The 21,899-nt window shown below is 40.1% G+C and overlaps 1 long non-coding RNA gene across 2 annotated transcripts in view; it reads left to right on the top strand.

Moving 5' to 3' along the window:
• Window positions 1-21,899, top strand: part of LOC110346909 (uncharacterized) — a 119,062-nt gene that overhangs the window by 76,730 nt on the left and 20,433 nt on the right. The window contains exon 6 of one of the 2 annotated variants that reach the window (XR_015440649.1): window positions 7,343-12,296. The exons of the other annotated variant lie outside the window; for it this stretch is intronic. This is a non-coding gene — a long non-coding RNA (uncharacterized LOC110346909). Of the gene's footprint in view, window positions 1-7,342; window positions 12,297-21,899 lie in introns of those variants that run through there. 2 annotated transcript variants of the gene reach the window in all.

Here is a 21,899-nt window from a genome sequence, read left to right as displayed (position 1 = left end):
GCTCGGGGTGTCAGGCACATATTTCTAAATTACCTTAATGTTTGCTATGAGAAACAGGGAGGGGATCTAAGCAAATTTAGAAGGGAAGAGTGGAGGAGGCTCATATATTCCTGGAAGCAGTGAGCTTAGCTTTTATCTAGAAGGTGAGATTTCCTGGTGTCTATGAGGACAGTTGGGAAACATGGCAGAAAACATAGCAGAAAGTCCTCTCAAAATTGAGATGACTCTCTGAGGTCTTAAGAAATGGGGCTCTGAGAAAGTGACTCACTAAGGATAGGCCATCTAGGGGAAAAGTGTAAATGAGACTTTGAGCATGGAGAGCTCAAAAGAGGGGCAGGCTGTGGTAGGTGGCCACTCAAATGGGAAACTGAGTTACCAATAGCTATTTCCCCCAAAAGATTGTGAAAGCTAAATAAAGTATTGGGAAAAACAAAAAATGTAGGAGCAAAAGAGACATAGTAAACTTTAGGTTGCACACACATGGAAACTGCATGGTTTGTGAAAGTTTTCTTGCACCCAGCAGAGCCTAAAATGGTCCATTCTGTGACTGGGTTAGTGGAAGATGCCCTGAAGCTCTGAGTTGTTTGGCTCGTAAAGAGAAGAGGGAAAAGGAAAATAAACAAACACTCACTTACTTGGTTTCATGCCAGATGTAAATGAAGAATTGAGAATGACATTTTCCTGATTGGTCTCCCATAAAGTGTTCAGGAACCAGAGACACCTCGGGTCCTGAGTTCTGCGAATGTGCCCTCAGTCTCCATGAGTGATGGATTTTTCATAGTTGTTTGACCGTTTTCCCCAGCCCCAGTCTCCTGCCTCACTGCTATTTACCATGCTCTGTGATAAGTGTTAAGGATAAAATAATGAGCTGGATAAACACAGTCCCACTTTTGTGTAACATATAGTTTGTTGAAGGAGATGGAGGAAAAAACTAAGGACATAAAACAATGACAAATAAAGGATACACATGCAATAAAGCGGGGGGGCAGGATATTGAGAAGAGAAAAACAGAAGGAGAACCTGCTATGGATGATGCTCAGGAAAGCCCTCTCTGAAAATATACCCTATAGATCCAGCATTGCAAGATGGAAAGGAGCAGGCTGTATGCGGGGTGATGGAAACATGGAGCACGTCTGGGGCCTGAGACAGACACAGAAACAAGGGAAGGCAGTGCTCATGGACATGAGCTGGCATTTTAATTTATGGGGTATGAGGAGTCACATGAAGATTTTATTTTATTATACTTTTAGTGGTGATGGAAAAGGTTAGGGAAGAAATGGCATGTGTAGAGGAAAAAATAAATTGTTCTGCTTTGGCTGTTTATGGGGATATTTAAACAGAAAAATCCAGTAACCAGTTGAATATATGAGTCTGAACTTCAGAGAAGTGTTGTGAGCTACAATAATACATTTAGAAGCATTTGATATGGCTGATATTAAGACATAAAATGAGATGAAACTGTAGGGATGAAGGGAAATTCCCACTCCACCTTCTCAAACTTTACTGGAATAAGATGACTAAAATTGTGTAGCAGAAAAATTTATTAATGTGCAAAAATTAATATAAATTTATTAATATGCAAAAGACTAAAACCACAGCACAGAGGAAAACCACTTAACATTATTCTCAGCACCCCCCCTCCCAGCCTGCACCAGGCAAGTGCTCTACGGCTGAGGTACCGCCACAGCCTGTGCGCACAAATGTATAAACCCCTTTGGCTAAGGGAAAGGATGTGCGTAGAAAGCCAGGGTTGCCTTGAGATATAGATGAAGTCTCCCAGGGAACGGCCACCTGTGGTCATCTCAGGTGTCAGAGCCCTAATGTCTTCTTCCTGTGGAAAGCCCTCCTCCACCTCCCTCCCTGACCACCGGCAGCAAGAGGATGGGATATCACATAAAATGATGCCTCAGCCTGGATCTGCTCTTTACTTACATTACTAATTGTACATTAGTAATGTATTACTGACAGTGCTAATATACTAGTACATTACTGATATACTAATATGCATTAGTTTTACTAATATAGATATATTTTTTTTTTCAAAAAGACAGCTTTTCAGAGCCATTTCTGTGACTTAACTGTCTGCAGTTTCTCAGAATAACCAATTTGAAATGCCAAAAGAAGCCGGGCATGGTAGCCCATGCCTATAATCCCAGCACTTCAGAGGGTGAGGCTGGAGGACTGCAACAAGTTCAAGGGCACCCTGCACTACACAGTGAGACTCTGTCTCGAAAAAAGAAAAGAAAAGAAAGAAATAGTCAGAAATATATAGATTTGGAGTGGGTGGGATATTATGTTCTGCCACAAAACACAAAACCATGTGTAAGAAATGTTACAGAGAGAAAAGGGCACCAAAGGAGCTAATCTTGAAGAAACCCACCCAAGGTAATCAAGGAGAATACAATCAGGTAGAAGGAAAAAACCAGGGGAGGGTGGAGTTTGGGGAGCTAAGACATGACAAAGTATGGCTAGAAAGGGTGAGCAGCTGTCTTTTTGAGGCGTGGTGGTAGCGGTGCTGGTAATTGAACTCAGGGTCTGGAGCATGCTAGGCAAATGCCTTGCCAATGAAATGCACCCTGGACCCTCACAAAGTTGCATTGGATGATCTGAGAGGTAGCCTAAGGTGAGGACAGAAAAACTTCCATTGCAAAGAGTGACAGTAAAGCTGGAGAACAGGACAAGATTTAGTGTGCTGAAGGCTACAGCTAGCCTAGAATTGCTCAGAGGAAAGGAGAATTAAGAAGGCCAAATCAGCATGTGTTATGTGTAGATGGGAGGTACTTGAGAGGTGGATGGACAAAGGATGAGGAATAATCAAGAAGACAGGAAGAGATTCAAGAAGCAGAGAGGTTAGGAGAAGGCAATGTCTAGGGAAGACAGCTGGGGATGAGTGATCACAGGTGACCACAGGTGACCACAGGTGACCAGATTGTCTTTAGTGCAGATGTGTCAGCCTCCTAAATGTCACCCGACCAGTCCAGGTTGCATGTAGGACAGATCAATTAGGCTGAGAGACTAGGTGTTGAGGCAAGGAAGCACATTTTATTACAAAAGCCAGCTCAACTACAAGAAAGGGAGACTCCACCTTCCACCTTCTTGGGAGGTGTGGGAGGAAGGCTATGAGCTAGCGAGTCTTTGCCATCCAGAGCCCATGACTTCTTTTCTTTTTCTCCTCTAACCAGCATAACTAAAAATTAAGGACAAACATTCACAAGGCCATCATAGAGTCTATGTTCTGTGACTCTAAAGAAAGAACTAGCAGTTAACATTTTGATGATTTAGTTGGGGCCTCTAGATTTTAGAATGCCCAGCAAAAGGGAGAGGAAGTTAAAAGATTAGGGAGAGGTAACAACTTGTGGAACTCTGCCAACAACTCCTAAAACACAGCCCTGTTACACTAGGGCTGTCTATTAGGAAAGGTACTATTGTCTCACAGTTCTGGAGGCTGCAAATCCGAAATCAGGATGGTGTTGTGTTGGCTCCTTCTTAGGGCCAAGAGGGAAGGATCTGGGTCAGGCCTCAGTCCTTAGCCTACAGACAGCCACCTCCACCTTTTGTCTTCACACAGTCTTCCTTCTCTGTGTCTGTGTCCAAGATCAGCTTTCTTGGTTTTTGTTTTAGTGCTGGGGATCAGACACAGGGCCCTGGCCCTTACATTTCCTCTTGTAATGATACCAGTCATACTAGATTAGGGCCCACTCTGATGAGCTCATTTTAATTTTCCCCAATTTAATTTTCCCTCCCCCATCTCCAAATATGGTCAGCTGCTGAAAATTTGCTGGGGTTTAGGACTTCAACATGTGAAATTGTGGGGGACACAATAAAGCCCATTGCAAGCAAAAATATGTCTGGTCTTGTAACAGAAATGGGAAAAATGATGAGGTAGACACCAGGCACAGGCAGGTGTATAGATTGGTATAAAACAGGCAAAAGGTGCATAATTGCATGGCTTCTAGGGGTGTCAATAAAACAATTATGGGTGGGAGAGTTCAGAAAAATGAGAAATAATTGCCTAGAAAAGTGGAGACATTGTTTGATTAAAGAAATGGAGAATTCCTGGGCAGCAATAAGGGCCCATTTCAGTGTCGTGGATATGAATTTAAAGTGAACCATTCAGCTTGGTTTGCAATTTCCTGTAGCCACATGCAGCTGCTCCGGAAGGCAGGAGGAAGCAGTTGTGATTGTACCAGCAAGTGTCATAAACTACTAGGAGAGAAAATAACATGCAATTTTGAAACAGATTTAAAATAACACAAACATTTAAATGGAATCTATCATTCCTTACCAATGTTAACTCCTGCCAATTACACCCCTTTTTCTGTTTCTCTCTGAGTTTGAACAAATAAACTTGTATTAAATCTTAGAACCTGAGAGTTTCTGTGGTCCATGTACCTCTCAGGGTTTCAGAAAAACTGAACCTGACCAGCAAGTTAGGTTCCCCATTAGACTTGTGTGAGGGGTTTTCAGAAATCAGTCCTCAGGGAGGACAATGGTTTGACTGAGCCCAGAAGATGAAGTCAAATTCTCATCTGGTGAAGGGGTTGTGATTAATTTATTTTCACATTTTCTCATAACTGGAAAGCTAAGAAACATGAAAGCTTTTTGTGTTCTCAGATTAAAACTCTTATTTATTCACTGAGCAAAAGTGTGCTGAGTACTCACTATGTTTAGGTGCTGTTCTCAGCATAGAGAGCAAGAGGGTCCCCGCATAAGCCTTTTAATAAAGGGGATGGAAAGGAATACAAAGATACGCAAAATTTTAATATTTTATTTATTTGGTGCTGGAAATTGAACCCAGGGCCTCATGGACGCTAGGCAAGTGATCTACCTCTGAGCTAGCCAATCCCATCCCTTCCTTGGTTTTGAGACAGGATCTTGCTGTATAGCCCTGGCTGCCCTTGAACTCATGATCCTCTTCCCTCCATCTCCCTGGTGCTAGGATTATAGGCATATCCACAAACTTTAATATCTTAGGTGTGGATAATCTTATGAAGAAAAATAAGGCATAGTTAAGAGTTAGAGAAGAGAGGGTTTAGATAAGGTGATTATATAAATTCACTCTAGGGCACATCGGGGTACACCCCACAGCTTCAGGGTGTGGCTGATGCTGACGAATGCTAATAAATCTGCATGGGGGATTCTACTTTCTAAAATACTCCACTTTGAATATAAAGTTTGCTTAACCATTGCTTTGGTTGTAAACATAGTAACAAGGTAAAAGAACATCTTGTTATCAAAGTATTAGTGAATATACAATTATTGTTTTCCCTGTATCCAATGGTTTCATTATTTGAAATCTTAGTAGCTGATTAGTGCTCATAAAAAATTAATAGAAACCTTCAAGCCGCTTGGGTTCTCAGTTTTCATGGACAACTGAGAAACACTAAGATAGTGTTCCCTATGTCATTACAACTGCAAAACAGGATTTAATATGCTGTCGACACTTGTTATGACATGGAAGATATTTTCATATCACAATATTATCACATGAGCATCTTCCAAATATAAATTCGCCTCTCTGTCAAGGTTCTATAGAATGACAGCTAAACAAATTTGGTATTGAGGAAGAGAAATTAGATAAAATTGTAGACAAAAGCATCCCAGGCAAATGGCATATGTGCAAATATGTGTACTTATGTCTAAGAGTTCTATACTTTTATACTATTCAAGGACTCTAGAAATATGTAAGAGGGTGGATTTTCATTAAAATATGTAAGTTTCAAGTATGCCTCTTCATTTAGGTGACAATTTTTATAGGGTAGTACTTTCAGTTTGGTTATTTATCACATGATTAAAAATATTAGTACAGGTACCCACCAGGAATGGTGAGTTCTGGTGATATCTCAGAACCACAGTGGAACTGCAGGCGCCCTTTTCCCCATTATGGCTGGGAAGCAGACCAACTGTTCAATCAGACGTGATTTAGGGGAACTGTAAGGTAATCTTATGCAAACAGATGGTCTTTCAATTACAGGTTGAGTATGTTTTCTCTACAGAAGATACACAAGTTTCATGTCTTGGTGCTGAGGGTACAACTTCAGTAGCAGAGCCCTGCCTTTACTTCACATGCAGGAGGCCAAGGGGTTTGATCCCCAGCACTACCAGGGTGGGGTGGGGGTTCCCTGTCTTGTTCTCCACTCCTGGGCAACAGTGAAAAACATATGGCAACTATTCAGGCCATTAGCTATTATTTAGCAAAATGCACAGTTGTACTCACAAATGTGTTTAAGAACAGAATAATTGAGGACATGAAGCTGGCATTGTACATAGGCCAGGCTTCCTTATTTATCTGATAGATAATAATAGCTAGGAGGACTCCACTAGATAGCCAGAAAGGGCACTGAAGCAAACTGTCCCAGTTCATAGGAGTGCAAGGGGAAGGGAAGGGAAGTGAGGGGGAGGGGCAGCCAGCTGCTGGCCAAGCCACCATTCCCCTCCAGCTGGCATGGGAAAAATGAGAGAGCCAGGCACTTTGGTCTGTAACCCTGAGAGATTTTGACCCTACTTACCAGTGGAATACAACCGCCATCTTCCTCTCCAACATGAGTGCATCCAGGCAGGCCGTGTGGTGCCCTTTCCCTACCCCAACACTTCAGACTATACCGATGCATTTTTGAGAAAGGGAAGGACACCCTGCAGTGGCTGAGATCAGGAAGGGAGGGGTCTGGGGCACTTATTTGTCCAAATTTTTTTTTTTTTTTTTGTACTGGGATTGAACTTGAGACCTTGCACTCACAAGGCAGGCGGCTGAACCACTGAGCTAAATCCCCGGCCCTGGGGCCCTTATTTGTGTAGCCAACACTCACAGCAAGCCTTCCAGATTTCCTGGTTTCAGCCCTCACCCTCACGGAAACCCACCTGCAAGCTGCTACATAAATAGCACTTCCCAGGCGCTTCTGGGGTTTTGGTCTAAGAAGGATCCCTCCTGCATGCTAACCCCACTGTGCTGCAGCACGGACCCTGTCACAACAAAAACTTGCTTTGGTGTTCCTGTTAAAAAAGAAAGAAAAAAAAGATAATTATAGGGCCACACCAACATCCCAGAAGACTTTGCTTTCTTTTGTTTTGTTCTTATATCAACTTTATTGTGATATGATCTATATTCATATATTACAAAATTCACCCTCTGAAATTACACAAGTCATATCCATAGGTAAGGATATTCACAGTATAGTCATATATATTCTAATTTTAAATATTTTATAACCCCTCAATAAAAAAAAACTTCTTTATGTCCATTTATTCTGTCTGCCCTCCAACAAACTCTCTGTCTTCATGAATTTACCTACTCATTTTTATATTATTCTCTATAATTATGCCTTCTTGATTTTTTCTTTTTCAGTACTGGGATGGAACCCAGGGCCTCATGAATATTAGCCAAATGCTCCACCACTGAGCTAGATTCCAGGATCAATTCTTTTATCATTATAAAATATTTTTATAAAAACATTTTATACATAATACCTACTTTTGTCTAAATTTTATTTTGCCTTACATTTATATGGCCACTTCATCTTTGTTTTGCTTACTGTTCTCTTTATTTTTTGTCATATATTTACTCTCAACCAATACATGTCTTTGAACCTCAGGTGTGCCTCTTGTGAAAGGCATGTAACCAGATGGTTTTTTTGCCCTGTTTTTTCTGTATGTTTGTCTGTTTCTCTGTGATAATGGGGATTGAACCTAGTGCCTCTTGCATGCTAGGCAAGTGCTCTATCGCTAAGTTACCTCCCTAGCCTTGGAGCATTAAAGAAATTGCCTTTCACTATTGGGAACTAAAATTAGGGAGCACTGAGCTACATCCCAGCCCTGTTTTTTTTTAATTTACTTATTTATTTCTGAGACAAGATCTTGCTAAATTGCCCAGGCTGGCCTCAAATTTGCCATCCTCCTGCCTCACCTTCCTCATTAAATGGGACACCAGACATGCAAATGGAAGCGCTCTTGTTTTTGTTTTACTATATTTTGTGGCATTATTTCCCTAGTTGTTACCCTAGACATTAACATCCTAACTTTAAGAATTTTAATTTCAAGCTGGACACAGTGCCACATGTCTCTAATCCCAGCACTCTGGGAGCCTGAGGCAGGAGGATTGCAAATTCGAGTCCAACGTGGGCAACTTAGTGACTTAGGGAGACTCTGTCTCAAAACAAAAAAAAAAGGTCTGGGGATGTAGTTCAGTGTGAAGGCACTGGGTTCAGTCCCCAGTAACACATGCACACACGCACAAGCACATGCATACGTGCTGTGTGCACATGCACCATCTTAACTCAGTAGTACATAAAAACTCTGCTTAAAAATAATATTCTTGGAAATATATTCCAACAATATATTTCACAGAACTAGAGAAAGCAATCCAAAAATTCATTTGGAACCAGAAGAGACCTAGAATAGCAAAAGAAATTTTAGGCAACAGAGATATGGCTGGGGCTGTTACAATCTCCAACTTGAAACTATACTACAAAGCTACTGTGATACAAACAGCATGGTACTGGCAAAGAAACAGACTTGAGGATCAGTGGAATAGATTAGAAGATGCAGAAACAACTACAGATATGCTCAGCCACCTCATCTTTGATAAAGGAGCCAACCATCCTCATTGGAGGAAAGATAGCCTATTAAATAAATGGTGTTGGAAAAACTGGATTTCAACCTGCCAAAGATAAAAACTTGACCCATGTCTACCACCATGAACTAAATTAAGATCAAAATGGATTAAAGATTTAAATATTAGGACAGAAACACTAAATTTTCTGGAAGATAAGTTAGGTAGAACTCTTGAAGATATTGGTATAGGAAAAGATTTTTATGAACAAAACCTCAGTGGCAAGAAAACTTGCACAAAGAATCAACAACTGGGATTTTATCTTATTAAAAAGCTTCTGCACTGCAAGAGAAACCACCAACAGAGCTAAGAGATAACCTACAATGTGGGAAAAAATTTTCAGCAACTGTACCTTAGACAAAGGACTACTATCTAGAATATATAAAGAACTGAAAAAATATCAGACCCCCCCCAAATTCAAAGATCCAGTTCAAAAATGGGCATCTGAAATGAACAGACATTTCTCAGACAAAGAAGTAAAAGCAGCAAATAAATATACGAAAAAATGTTCAACATCACTGGTTATTCGAGAGATGCAGATGAAAACAACACTGAGATTCCACCTCACCCCACAAAGAATGGCTGCTATCAAGAAATCAACCAATAACAAATGCTGGTGGGGGTGTGGAGAGAAAGGAACCCTTCTCCATTGTTGGTGGGAGTGTAGACTGGTGCAACCACTGTGGAAATCAGTATGGAGATACTTCGAAGAACTAGGGCTGGAGGTCCCATTTGACCCAGCTATCCCCCTGCTGGATATCTTCCCAAAAGAATTAAAAGGAATAATACCACAGCAATATATGTGCACCCATGTTTATAGCTGCTCAGTTCGTAATAGAGAAAGCTTGGAAACAGCCCAAGTGCCCATCAACCGGAAACTGGATAAAGAAGATGTGTTTTTTTTATAAAACGGAGTACTACTCAGCCATAAAGAATGAGAAACTAGAGACATTTATTGCTAAATGGATGCATATAGAGGCCATCCTCTTAAGTGAAATAAATAGGACACATATGTGTAAATACCGAATAGTTTCTCTAGTGTGAGAAACTGAAAGTATAATTAAGGATACACACAGATGAAATGGCCTAATAACATATTTCTTGGATTGTGTTTCCATCACATGTCATATGACTGTATCAAAATCTAAATTAGAGAGAAGTTTGGCTTATATGAAGTCTGCTAGTTAACTGGAGTTCTTTTCCAGACCGCTGTTTGTTCAGTGTTGGTTTTGGGGATCTTTCTGAAACAAATCACATCCTCTGGTGTCTTGTTGGTGCTTGAGATGCTTTTTTAAGTTATATGGAAAAATGTTTACGTGCTTTTCAATTTTGTTTTGATTGAGTTCTACTGTATTTGAATATTATTGTAGTTTTTTCCCCCTTGCATTGTTCTTCTTTGAGTGGTTTTAATGTTGTGTATGTGTGTGTTTGATAATAAAGTTATTTAATAAAAAAATACTCTTTTCTCTACCATACTGTTTGCCATCGTTGTCATTATAAACCCATTAATACATTTAAAATTATTGCCTTATATAATTGTCTTCTAAATAAGAAAGAAGAAAAGAGTTACATCCATGAAACACACTTATATTGTCTTTTATGTTTACCTATGTGGTTACCTGGATGAAATGGAGCCACTTTTTGAAAGGCACTAACAAAACTCTCACAGGGAAAAATAATGTGAATACTTCTTACTTAATAAAGATGGTGAATTAACAACTAATAATTTTCAGAAGTGATAGCACCAGGCTCAGATGGTTTCATTGATAAATTCTACAAAGCAGTTAAGTGGGAAAGAGCAATTCTTTACATTCTTTTCTAGAAAATACAAACAGAGGAAATATTTGTGAACTCCTTCTATGAAGCCATCATTTCCTTAATACCAATCTAAACAAAGAACTATAACAACCATATGATCCAGCCCCAAATAAATGTGTACAAACTTTAGACCTTTTAGAAAAATTAACTCAAAAAAAATAATAAGCCTAAATGCAGATCACAGAACTTTATTGTTTTATCTTTTAGAAGGTAGCACGCAAGAAAATGTAGGTGGCCAATGATTTTTTTTAATAGATTAGACTTCAGTAAAATTTGAAATATGGGACTGGAGATGTAGTTCAGTGATAGTTGCCTAGCCTATACAAGCCCTGAAAAAGAAAAGAAAACAAAAGAAAATCTTAAGTTTTGCGAAAGACACTGTTAGGTGAATGAAAAGAAACCTGGAATACAGCTCAGTGGAAAGTGCTTGTCTAGTATATGAGAGGTACTAGGTTCAATCCCCCATACTAGAGAGAGAGAGAGAGACAGACAGACAGACAGACAGAGGATGAAAAGACAAACCAAAGATCTGAACAGACATCTCATCAAACAAGATATACAGATAAAAATACACACAAAAAAACTGAACATCATCCCATTATTGGTCAATTGCAAATTAATTCAGAGACATCCCTGACACACCTAATAAGATGGATAAAGTCCAAACATCTGACCTTGTCAAATACTGATAAGGATTTGGAACATCAGCAACTCTCATTCATTGCTGGTGGAAATGCAGAAATGGTAGATCCATTTGGGAAGACAGTTTTGTCAGTTTTCTATAAAATGAAACATAGTAATATCCTATTTAACAATTATGTTGGTATTTATCTGAGCCCAAAACTTATGTTCCCACAGCAACCTGTACACAAACGTTTGTATTTCTAATTGCTCCAAACTGGAATCAACCAATATGTCTGTCAAAAGGTGAATGAATAAGCTGTGGTGTATCCATACAATGGGATATATTTCAGAGATGAAAAGTACTACACAAATCCTGTAATGGCTCTGCTCCCTCTAGTGGCTGCTGGCCGTCAAAGCAGGCATACCTGCAAGGCTCTGCGGAGCTGGGCAGAGAGGGCAGAAAATAGGGCTACTTAAATGCCACAAAACACATTGTTCTTTTTTTTTGTATATCCTTTTATTGGTACATTTTAGGTGTACAACATAATGACATTCGTCATTGGAGATATGCACCTTTACACACTCTCTTGGTTCTTATTTTTTCCCCTTGCCCTACCCTCCCTTCAACTCCTCCACCCCTCCCTATTCACAAAGACTTTGTTTCCATGAGAAAACAAATTGTTTTTGACAAGATTCATCCATATTTTGAATAAATGTCATTCAGATTGTTATGAGCCTTTGACTGCTTTCTAGAATTCAGAAAATGTTGGTTTTGATACTTGTTGCCAGTGTTCATGTTACTTTCATGGCTTGTGGATTTTCAGATTTTTATTCCACCATTTTGGAAGTGTTTATGACAGCCTTGCTCTTTATATCATCTTGGATCCATAAAAGTTCTAAGGTTTCATGTGTTATCATATAAAGGTAGATAAATACAGGTAATCTTATTTTTCAAATATTTAATTAAATATTATTTAAATAATCCCATCATTCAAATAAATAGTTATTTAAAAAATACAAGGCAGTTATTTTTGAAAGCTGGAGGCTGACTTATTTCCCTTAGCTTAAAGCTTAAAATTTTTAATTAGAGTTCTTAATAAATTTGAGCGTTGGTCTTCACTTCTGACTATACACTAAAATCACATGAGGAACTCTTTAAAAATAACTGATGCTTGTGCTCTACCTCAGACAGATTGAGTTGGAATTTCAGTTGGTGTATCAGTCAGTGTTTACTAGAGAAACGGATATAACACAAGATATACAATTATATAAGGATTTGTAAGATTGGCTTACAGTGTCCACCCACGGAGGTGGATGTGGAAGCGCACAAAGGATCTGTCTGCACACTGGAGACCAAAGGATTCAGTCGAAGGTCTGGAGCTCACTGCAGAGTCCATATTAGGAGGCTGATGGGTGTGCCATGAAAGACTGAAGAGTCTGCACTGGAAACCAGGAGATGATGTCCAAGGTGAAGGCCAAGGCTGGAGTTCCTCTGAAGAAACAGAAGCAGATAACAGAGGCAGGTCCATCCTTCTTCATTTCCCCTTTATACCATCCAGGCAACAAGCCGCCCTAGGGTGGGTCTTCTATACCCTAGGATGTGGGATTGCTGTGCCGATTTGGTTGTACTTCTCTTACTCAAGTTGACACAATCAATCAACCATCACAGTCGGTTAGAACAAAACCCATGCATTGTCATCTCTAAGTTCTTCAGTTTCTCTTTCTTAGAGAGGGTTGAGAATTCCATAGCAGTAAGTCAGATACCCATTGATCTGACCATCTTTTGTGAGTATTCACATAAAGAAACAGGACCAAACTCAAAAAAAAAAGAAAAAAAGAAAAACACAAGATGAGTTATGCAGAAATTCTATGATTTGAGATGGGGGTCAAAATGTGTCAGAGAAATCTTAAAGTTAGGAAAATGGAATAAATATTGCAAATATTTAAAGTATAATTAACATTTACTAAGTTCTTATATGTGCTTGGCACTGTGTCAAATACTTTATGTGGAACTTTAATGTTATTCTTTAATTGTTCTTTAATATTATTCACTTTAATGTTAAAAGTGCCCTTTTAAGACAAATTCTACTTCTATAATACCCCATTACATAGATGAGGAAAATACATTTAGATTGCTAAGATTAGTAGCGAAAGACCAGTTGGTAAGTAGATGGGCCAAGAAGAAAAGGTGGGTCCAGCTGAGGCCCAAATCACTAAGTGCACCATTTGTGGAGCTGCCCCCTGGTATAGAGCTAATGCTCATAGTTACAGTGCCTAGAAACCCCTGGAGCTCTTTTCTCATCATCATTTTTGTGGGTTTGAATTATGCATGGGAATTGATTTTGATTTTTATAATGGCTGTCAAGAGGGAAATAAAGTTTTCTCCAGGGCCATTTTGCTTTAAAAGCCAAGTCTACAGGTAGTGAATAGTAGATTGGTGTAGTGGAAGATTTATGCATTAGGACACCTTGTCAGCATAGCTGACTATGTGATGTGGGGATAATTCTCATTATTTTTCAGAGCCTAACAAGAACTGTATCCATTGCATGGTCTCTAAAGTCATTTGTAACAGTAAGATCCCATGATTTTGTCACTGCTTTGTTTGGGTATCTGTCTCTCAGCTCATCTATTCATGGATCTTGAATTTCCTTAGTTATCATAGTAAAACAATAATGAACTAATATAATCAGATAAGCCTCAGGAGTGTTTTAATTGGTAAATAAAAGAATGAATGTAGAAATATTTGGAAACTTGGAAGGCTCAATACAAATATATATATATATGATTTTATTATATTTTATTTCAAATGAATATATTATATTTTATTATATATGATTTTATTATATTTCAAAACTGTTCTAAGAATGATATGTGTATGTATGCATGCCCATCTATAGGTTGGTTAATTATGATATATAAGTATATATTAGACATTTCTAGAAAGATTCCAAATGCAAAGCTTCCATTGACCCCAGGACATGTTACTTTCTTGGCATTGATGTGTGATGGTATGCTCAGAGTATTTGCCAAGCAGGTAAGCTTCCTGAGCTTCAGTGTTCAGAATTTCTAAGAGTTTTGGTCTTAGTTACTGATCTCAAGTATGGGACAAAATCCCTGACACACACAATTTAAGGGGAAAGGTTTATTTTGGCTCACAGTTAGTTTCTGGTTGGCAGGCTCCAAGGCAGAAACAACATGGTGGAAGGGCCTGGATAGAGGAATGCTGCTCATATCATGGTCACTAAAAAAGCAAAGAGTCAGCAAAGGGAGGAAGTAGGGAGGTAGAGATACTCTTCCAGGTCACAGCCCCAGTGACCCACCTCCAAACAGGCCTGACTTCCTAACAGCCCATTAAACTCATCCATGGATTAATCCAAAGATGACTACCATGCCCCAGTGATACAGTCACCTTTTTAAAGCCCCACTACTAAATACATGAGACCTTCAGGGGACATTATAGATCTAAACTATACCATTGTGCCCCTGCCCCCCAAAATCTCATGTGCATCTTTTTATATAGAATGCATTAAGTTCATCTCTAAGAGGAACCAAAATTTTAACCATTCCAGAATTGTTGAAAAGTTCAAGTCCAAAGTCTTCTCTGAGACTTAAGCTAAACTGTTAGCTGTGAGTGCCTGTAAAAAAAAAAATTTGAACACTGCTGACATAGAATGACACAGAGTAAACATTCCCATTTCAGAAAGGAGAAATAGGTGGATAAAAATCAGACCAAAGTAAGACTGAAACTTAGCGTGACAAACATTAAATCCTGTAGCTCTGTGTCTAGCACCTGGGCCAAAGATGTTAGTGCCACATGGCTTGGGCAACCCTGCCCCTGTAGCACTGCTGGTCATTATAGCCATTGTGGATTTTTTCTTGGGCTAGATTTGTGGCTTTCCATGGATATTCCACATTCCTGGCTTCTCTAACATTCTGGAGTCTCTGCTGCACTTTTGGCTTCACTCTCACAGCTTCATTCATTGCCCTCTCAGGGGCACTGTTATAGCTTATATCTAGATGTCTTCCCAAAGCCTCATGTGCTCATAAGTGGGGCTTTTGGGAGGTGACTGGATCATGCCTGATACTCAATTAGTCCATTGATGGGTTTATAGCTGAGTGTGAAGTTGAGAGGTGAAGCCTGGTAGGAAGAGGTGGGTCACTGTGGGCATGGGATGGATTTCTGCCTTGAGTGCTTGTGCTTCCTGCCTTCTCCCTGCCATAGCCTGTTTCTCCTCTGTGATGCCCCTCTGCCATGCCACCCTGCCTTGGAGCTAGCCAACTATGGACTGAAACCTCCACAATCTGTGAGCCAAAATAAACCATTCTTCTTTTAAATTGTGAGTGTTGTGTACTTTGTTCCAGCAATGGAAAAGTAACTAAGACAGGCACATTGCCTGGCCTCTCAGGCCTTCTTCTGAAATCTTGATGGAAGCCTTCCCTACCTTACAACTTTTGCATTTTGTATGTGTTTAAAACCAGCACTATTCTAACCTTACAACTCTTATATTCTGTATGTATTTAAAACCAGCACTATGTGGATGATGCCAAGGCCCGCCACTGGCTCCATCAGTAGACAGGCCCTTTTGCATCATGGCTGCAGAGCACTCTGAGTGGCTGGGTGACTGAGCACTGTGAACTGAACCCCAGGGAACAAATTCACTAGGTGGTCATTCTTTTTTTTTTTTTTTGGTACTGGGGATCGAAATTGGGCTTGCGAGGCAGGCAGCAGAACTACTGAGCTAAATCCCTGGCCCAACTAGGTGGTCATTCTTGAGCATGATGCTCTGGGGCTCTCTTCTCAAAGCAAAGTCTTTCACTTTTGCAACCTATAAAGAGTGGTTCCTGTGATGCCCTCAAACCTTCTTTACTATTATCCTGATCCAAAGTACTTGGTTTCTTTTTAATGCTAATCTTTCCAGCAACTTGAAGTTCTCCTTTGCTTCTGCTTCACAACCATTTCCTTTTTGGCAAAACTGAAAATTTATCCAGGAATGGTGGCATATATCTGTAATCCTAGCACTTGGGAGGCTGAGGCAAGAGGATAACCATGAGTTCAAAGCCAGCCTGGGATACATACTGAGTTTAAGGCCAGCCTAAACTACATAGCAAGACCTTGTCTCAAAAACACCAAATAAACAAACAGACAAACAAACAAATAAAAACCACCCTCCTCACCCCCAAAACTGAAAACTTTTACAATGGGCTTTTTGCTCCTTCAACATAGGGCTGCCTTGAAATTTCCTCTACCAGATTAATTAGTCCACTATCCTTAATTTCAGTCGCCCACAAAGTCTCATGACATGAACAAAATGTAGACAAATCTCTCCCAGAGCATAACACACATGGCCTGGAGTCCACCTGCCAGTGGAGTCTTTGTTTTCCACTGAAAAGTCCTCAGCTTGGTCTTTACCAATTGCCTTTTTATCAGCGTTCTGATCTCCTGAGCTCTTAACAGAATCTCTTACCAAACTTGGCTTACAGCATTCTAAGGTGGCTTTTCCAGCTAGAAAATTCAAACCTTTTCAAAATTCCCCTGCAAACCAGTTTCAAAGGCTTCTGAACCACATGATTAGGTGGCATCACAACAATGACTCCACATCTCTGGTTCCAAAATCTGTCTTAGTCATTTTATCATCACTGGGATGCAATACCCAACAGCCACAAATTAAAGGAGGAGAGGATTTTTTTGGGGGGTACCGGGATCAAACTCGGGTCCTTGTGCTTGCACAGCAGGCGGCGAAACCACTGAGCTAAAATCCCTGGCCCAGGAGAGGATTATTTTGACTCATGTTTACAGTCCATGGTTGGCTGGCTCCAAGTCAAAACAAGGACGGGGAAGCATAGAGAGAAGGAGGAACCAGGATGGCACCCACTTACACCCTACCAGGTCACCTCTCCAGTGACCTGCCTCTTCTGACCAGGGAACATCTCCTAATATTTCATTTAGCTATAGCACTCCTATGATTCAGTTACTGTTCAAAATTTCCACCTATAAGCATGTGAGGCTTTTGGGGGGACATCCAGATAGAAATCATAACAGGAAGAAAATTTGTCTACATTTTGCTCATATCCTGAGTCTTTGTGGTAGACTGAGGTTAAGGGCAGTGAACTAATTAACATAGTGGAGAAAATTTCAAAGCAGTACAACATTCATCTTGTAGCATAGGTACTGTTTGCTACTTTAGTGAGATCTATAATGCAAATGTGGAGGAAGGGAAAAATTAAATGGTTTTTAAAAAGTACAGTTTCATCAGAAAAAAAGCTTCTGCAAAGTTGGAGTCTTGGGTAGTATGGCTGCTGAAAAGATTAGCATTTTTAAAAAGTCAAGAGCATTTTATTGGAAAAAAAGAAAGATACCTTAAGGGCATCTTAGGAATCTGCAAGATTCTGCCTTTTGTAGGCTCAAGAGTGCAAAGGAGAAAGAGAGAGCTAGAGCAGTTAGGGAAGGACCACCTAGGGAATTTGTTCTCTGGGATTCTATTCACAGTACTCAGCCATCTAGGCACTCAGAGGCCTCTGTAGCCATGATCCAAGGTGGCCCAGTTATTGCTTGAGCTATGGGCTGTCCTTGGTGTCATCTACATGGTGCTGGTCTTATGAACATGCAGAATATAAGAGCAGTGGGATCATGGGGGGGCTTTCATCCAGATTTCAGAAGGCTGGAGAGACCAAGCAGTATATCCCTGATAAAATAGTGACTGTAATCCTAGCTACTTGGGAGGCTAAAGCAGAAAGATAACAAATTCAAACTGTGGGAGTGATGCTAAAATTAGCAGTGGATATCTGGGAAAGTTGGAGAAGCCAAGAGCTTGGACTATCTGAGACAAGCCAGAGGCAGTGAGCAAAGCCAGCCCCAAAGAAAGGCCATGAGGGCTGCACCGACAGTGCCATACAGGCAGAGCCATACAAGCAAGCCTCTTGGAGCTTACATCTTGCCACAACTTATCCCAGAAGCTGGACATGGACATGGTTGCCAGGAATGTGTGTGTGTGTGTGTGTGTGTGTGTGTGTGTGTGTGTGAGAGAGAGAGAGAGAGAGAGAGAGAGGCTCTGAATTCATCTATGGATGGATCCACTGATTAGTACAGGGCTTCAAAGATCCAATCACCTTTAAAAAGCCCCACCTCTGATCAGATGAGGCCTTTGGAGTACATTGTAGATCTAAGGCACAACTGCTTTATAACATAGTCATAACTGATTAATGGATTACCCAGGGGTTGAGCTCAGTGTGGATTCAGAGGTTCTACTCATAATACGTGGCCCAAAGGACCCGCCATTAGCCAACTTGCTAGCATAAACTATTAGGTGTGGTCTGAGGCACCACCATAAATGATGAAGGCACTCTTGTTGCTCTACAAATTTCAAGGTTTTAAAGAGTACATACTTACTTACTCAGAGGTGGGGATAAATATCAGATGTCTCCTTAGGCAAATTCTTTACTGCATAATTATTATAACTGAAATTTGAAATGTATTAGGCAGATGTTATTTAAACAACTCATGATAACTAAAATTTGTACATACTGGAATCATGCCAAATGAAAACTACATGTTGTTTACACAAGTGTGAATTATCTATTAAAAAAAGAAAGCACTGGGTATGGTGGTACACACTTATAATCTCAGCTACTTGGGAAGCTGAAGCAGGAGGATTAAATTCAAGGCCAGCCTAGGAAATTTAGTGAGGCCCTGTCTCAAAAATTTAAGAAAGGGCTGGGGATGCAGCTCAGTGGTAGAGCTTTGCCTTGCATGGGTTCAATCCACAGCAACACACACACACACACACACACACTCACAAAGAAGTTTTCTTCTATTTATTCTTAATTTACTGCACAAATATTTGTTGAGGAGCTACTTAGTATTAGACTATCCTTAGGGTCTGGGCACAGCAGGAAATAGACATAAATCCACTTCTGGGCACATGTGCCTATGACTACGTTATGTACTCTTAATGTCTGTATGGTTAGCTGCTTTAATAAACCTATATGATGGACTTAGGTACAGAATTTCTGGAAAATTCTTGTTTAAAAATTTGAACCTCGGACCGGGGATTTAGCTCAGTAGTTCTGCCCCCTTGACCCGCAAGTGCAAAGACCCTAGTTCGATCCCTGGTACCAAAAAAAAAAAAAAAAAAAAAATTTGAACCTCAAGAAACTACAAGACCTCAAATAAACTATCAGATTACTTGCAGCAAGAGACTTACTGCCACCTTGTGGTAAAGGCTGCAAATTTCAGGGATAGTGCCCCAAGGAAATAAGGTTATTTGTCAGTTTTATAAACCTAATGAACCATGCTCAGTGCCATATTTCTAATCACATTTGAGTCAAAAAAAGGTTTCTTTTTGTGAAATGACTCACACTAAAAAATTGAGTGAAGAGAGCCTTATAAAATTACCTTTCCAGAATATTTTCGGAGTGGATTTCAAGATACTATCTAAAGAAATCCTTACAAAGGAGATACATGCTTAGTTCTTACAGTGGAAATATTCATGCTGTGATTTTTTGGAAAGTTTCTTGCCTAAATTGTTTAATTAGTTTTTGGCAAAGTTGACATCACTTTGTCCTATCTTCTCTGTTTATTCTTTTCTCTTCATGGTGGTAATCAGGAGCAGTGGCAAGCCTGGCATGGTGGTATGCTCTTATAATCCCAGCGCTCTGTAAGCCTGAGGCAGGAGGATCACAAGTTTAAGTCTAACTGTGGCAGCTTACCAACTTAGTAAGACCCTGCCTCAACATAAAAATTCAAAAAGGGATGAGGATGTGGTTCAGTGTGAAGGCCCCGAGCTCAATCCCCCGTACCACACATATTGGCTAAAATTTTTTTGGTTCTTTTTTCTTTTGTTTTTGAAAATAAAATTTTTTTTGAGACAGGGTCTTTCTATGTAGTCCAGGCTGGGCTTGAACTTGCTGTGATCCCTGGCCTCAGCCTTCAGAATGCTGGGATTACAGGTGTGCACCACCGCACTGGCTAATGATATTCTTAAACAGAAAACACTTCATTGTTTTGTCCTTTTCCATTTTATTTAAAAATAAAAAATGAAAAGTGCATGTCTCATGATTTTTCTGTCTTGAAGTTTCAACATTCAAGATTGTGAATTTGAAATAAAAAGTTCAATATGAGAATCAAAAGGATTGCTGAGCTATAGGGCGCAAGTGGTACGCTTCAGCGCTGTTCTCCTCATGCAGGCCCTCAAGTAGACAAAGTGACTGCATTTGCAGGGTGTGGTGGCTCACACCTGCAATCCTAGCACTCAGGGAGGCCGAAGCAAAATGATCCCAAGTTCAAGCCCAGTCAGCCTGGACAACTTTACAAATTAGTGACGGTGTAAAAAAAATAAATAAATAAAAAGAATCAGATTTTCCTCGATCTGTTTCTTGTCTTCACTTCCTCACCCCCAATCTACCCTCTGGAAACAAGCATTTTTTGGTTATTTAGCAATTTAGAAGAAGAAATTTAAAAAATACATCTGTGTTACTCATTATTTCTTCATTTTCTATTACAAATATGAAGATTTATTTGCTTTCCACCTACAGTTTCCTCTCTCTCCATTTTGCCATTTACGTAGCTTTATGTGACTTCAGATTCAGCATCATTAGCAAGTTTGGCTCTAGGGCCACCTCCAGGCAGCTGTCCTTCCTGACCCTCCAGCGGGCAGCCCAGCCCTGTCTAGGCCTCCTTATCTTTCCTTGCATCCCTGGTCCCTGTGCTCAGCACACCTCCACCTGTTTTTTCCTTCCCAAGGATATCCTCACTTCCTCTCACATGCAGACTCTTAGCCTTTTGGGTCTCACTTCTTCAGAAGCTTTCCCCACTGTCCTGAGAGGCTGCTACCTCTGCACTGTGTTCTGTGTTCCCATGACACAATTCCAGCAATTAGGTCACATCAAATGAGAGGCAGTAAAGGTCCCTTGAGATTGTTTCCATCTTTTCATTGTCCAAACAGGAGATGGAAATGATGTCAACAAAAGCTGAAGAGAGGAATAGAAAGATTCGGAGGAAACTGAGCTAAACCTAAAGAGGATTATGTTACTGAGATCTCCATGTCTACGTAGAGAGCTTGAGAAAAGCACCCTAAGATTGCATAGCACAACACTGGGGGCCGACCCCACCAGTGTCACCAACAGTCCCCATGGAACTCTCCTCTGGGAGCCCTGGGGAGGCCCACTTGGCATCATAGCCAGTTTTGCCTTCTCTCTCTCCTGTCTCACTTTGCTACTCCTCTGTGGTGGTGTTTCCTGGAATCAAATCTAAGTCATCTACTGACACACACCCCTCTCAGCATTTGGTTCTGCAGAACTAAGACAGCAATTGGATTACTTTTAAATTACTTAGGATTGCATGCGTGATGCTCTGACCTCATTCATGTCTGCACTGACCCCAAGGTCTGGATCTTAATATACCTGCTTTTCCCACCACACTAGTGAGTAGAGGCCTTATCTGATTGATCTGACTCTTATCAAATTTTTTGGGAAATGAAGAAACATATGAATGAGCAAACAAAAGATACTCCTAGAGCCAGATACTGTAGTAATGTTGGGGATTTCTAAAATGCAAAGAATTGATTCTCTATTGATTATTGATTTCAGCAAACATACTTGCTTATCACAAGCTGGTCCACAGTAGGTAGTGAATGAGGCACACTACATATTCTAGTGACAGTCACTCCCCTGTGCGTTGTTTTTTTTCCAAACCTCCATAGATATTATTGGCTTTAAAAATGTTTTTACCATTTGTAATAATGACTATATGTTTCTACAGAAGAACGTTTAATTTAGAGTTTAATGATCCTAGACACTCATTACTTTTCTTTCTTGAAACATGGAGCTAAGACATTTCCATCTCACCCTAAATCAT

This window comes from Heterocephalus glaber, unplaced genomic scaffold, assembly GCF_053883595.1.
Source record: "Heterocephalus glaber isolate CG9 unplaced genomic scaffold, H.glaber_assembly_v1.0 deba00000281, whole genome shotgun sequence".
Taxonomy (NCBI): Eukaryota; Metazoa; Chordata; class Mammalia; order Rodentia; family Bathyergidae; genus Heterocephalus; species Heterocephalus glaber.
Note: the sequence above shows the minus strand (reverse complement) of the source record. Positions and strands in the feature narration are given on the sequence as shown.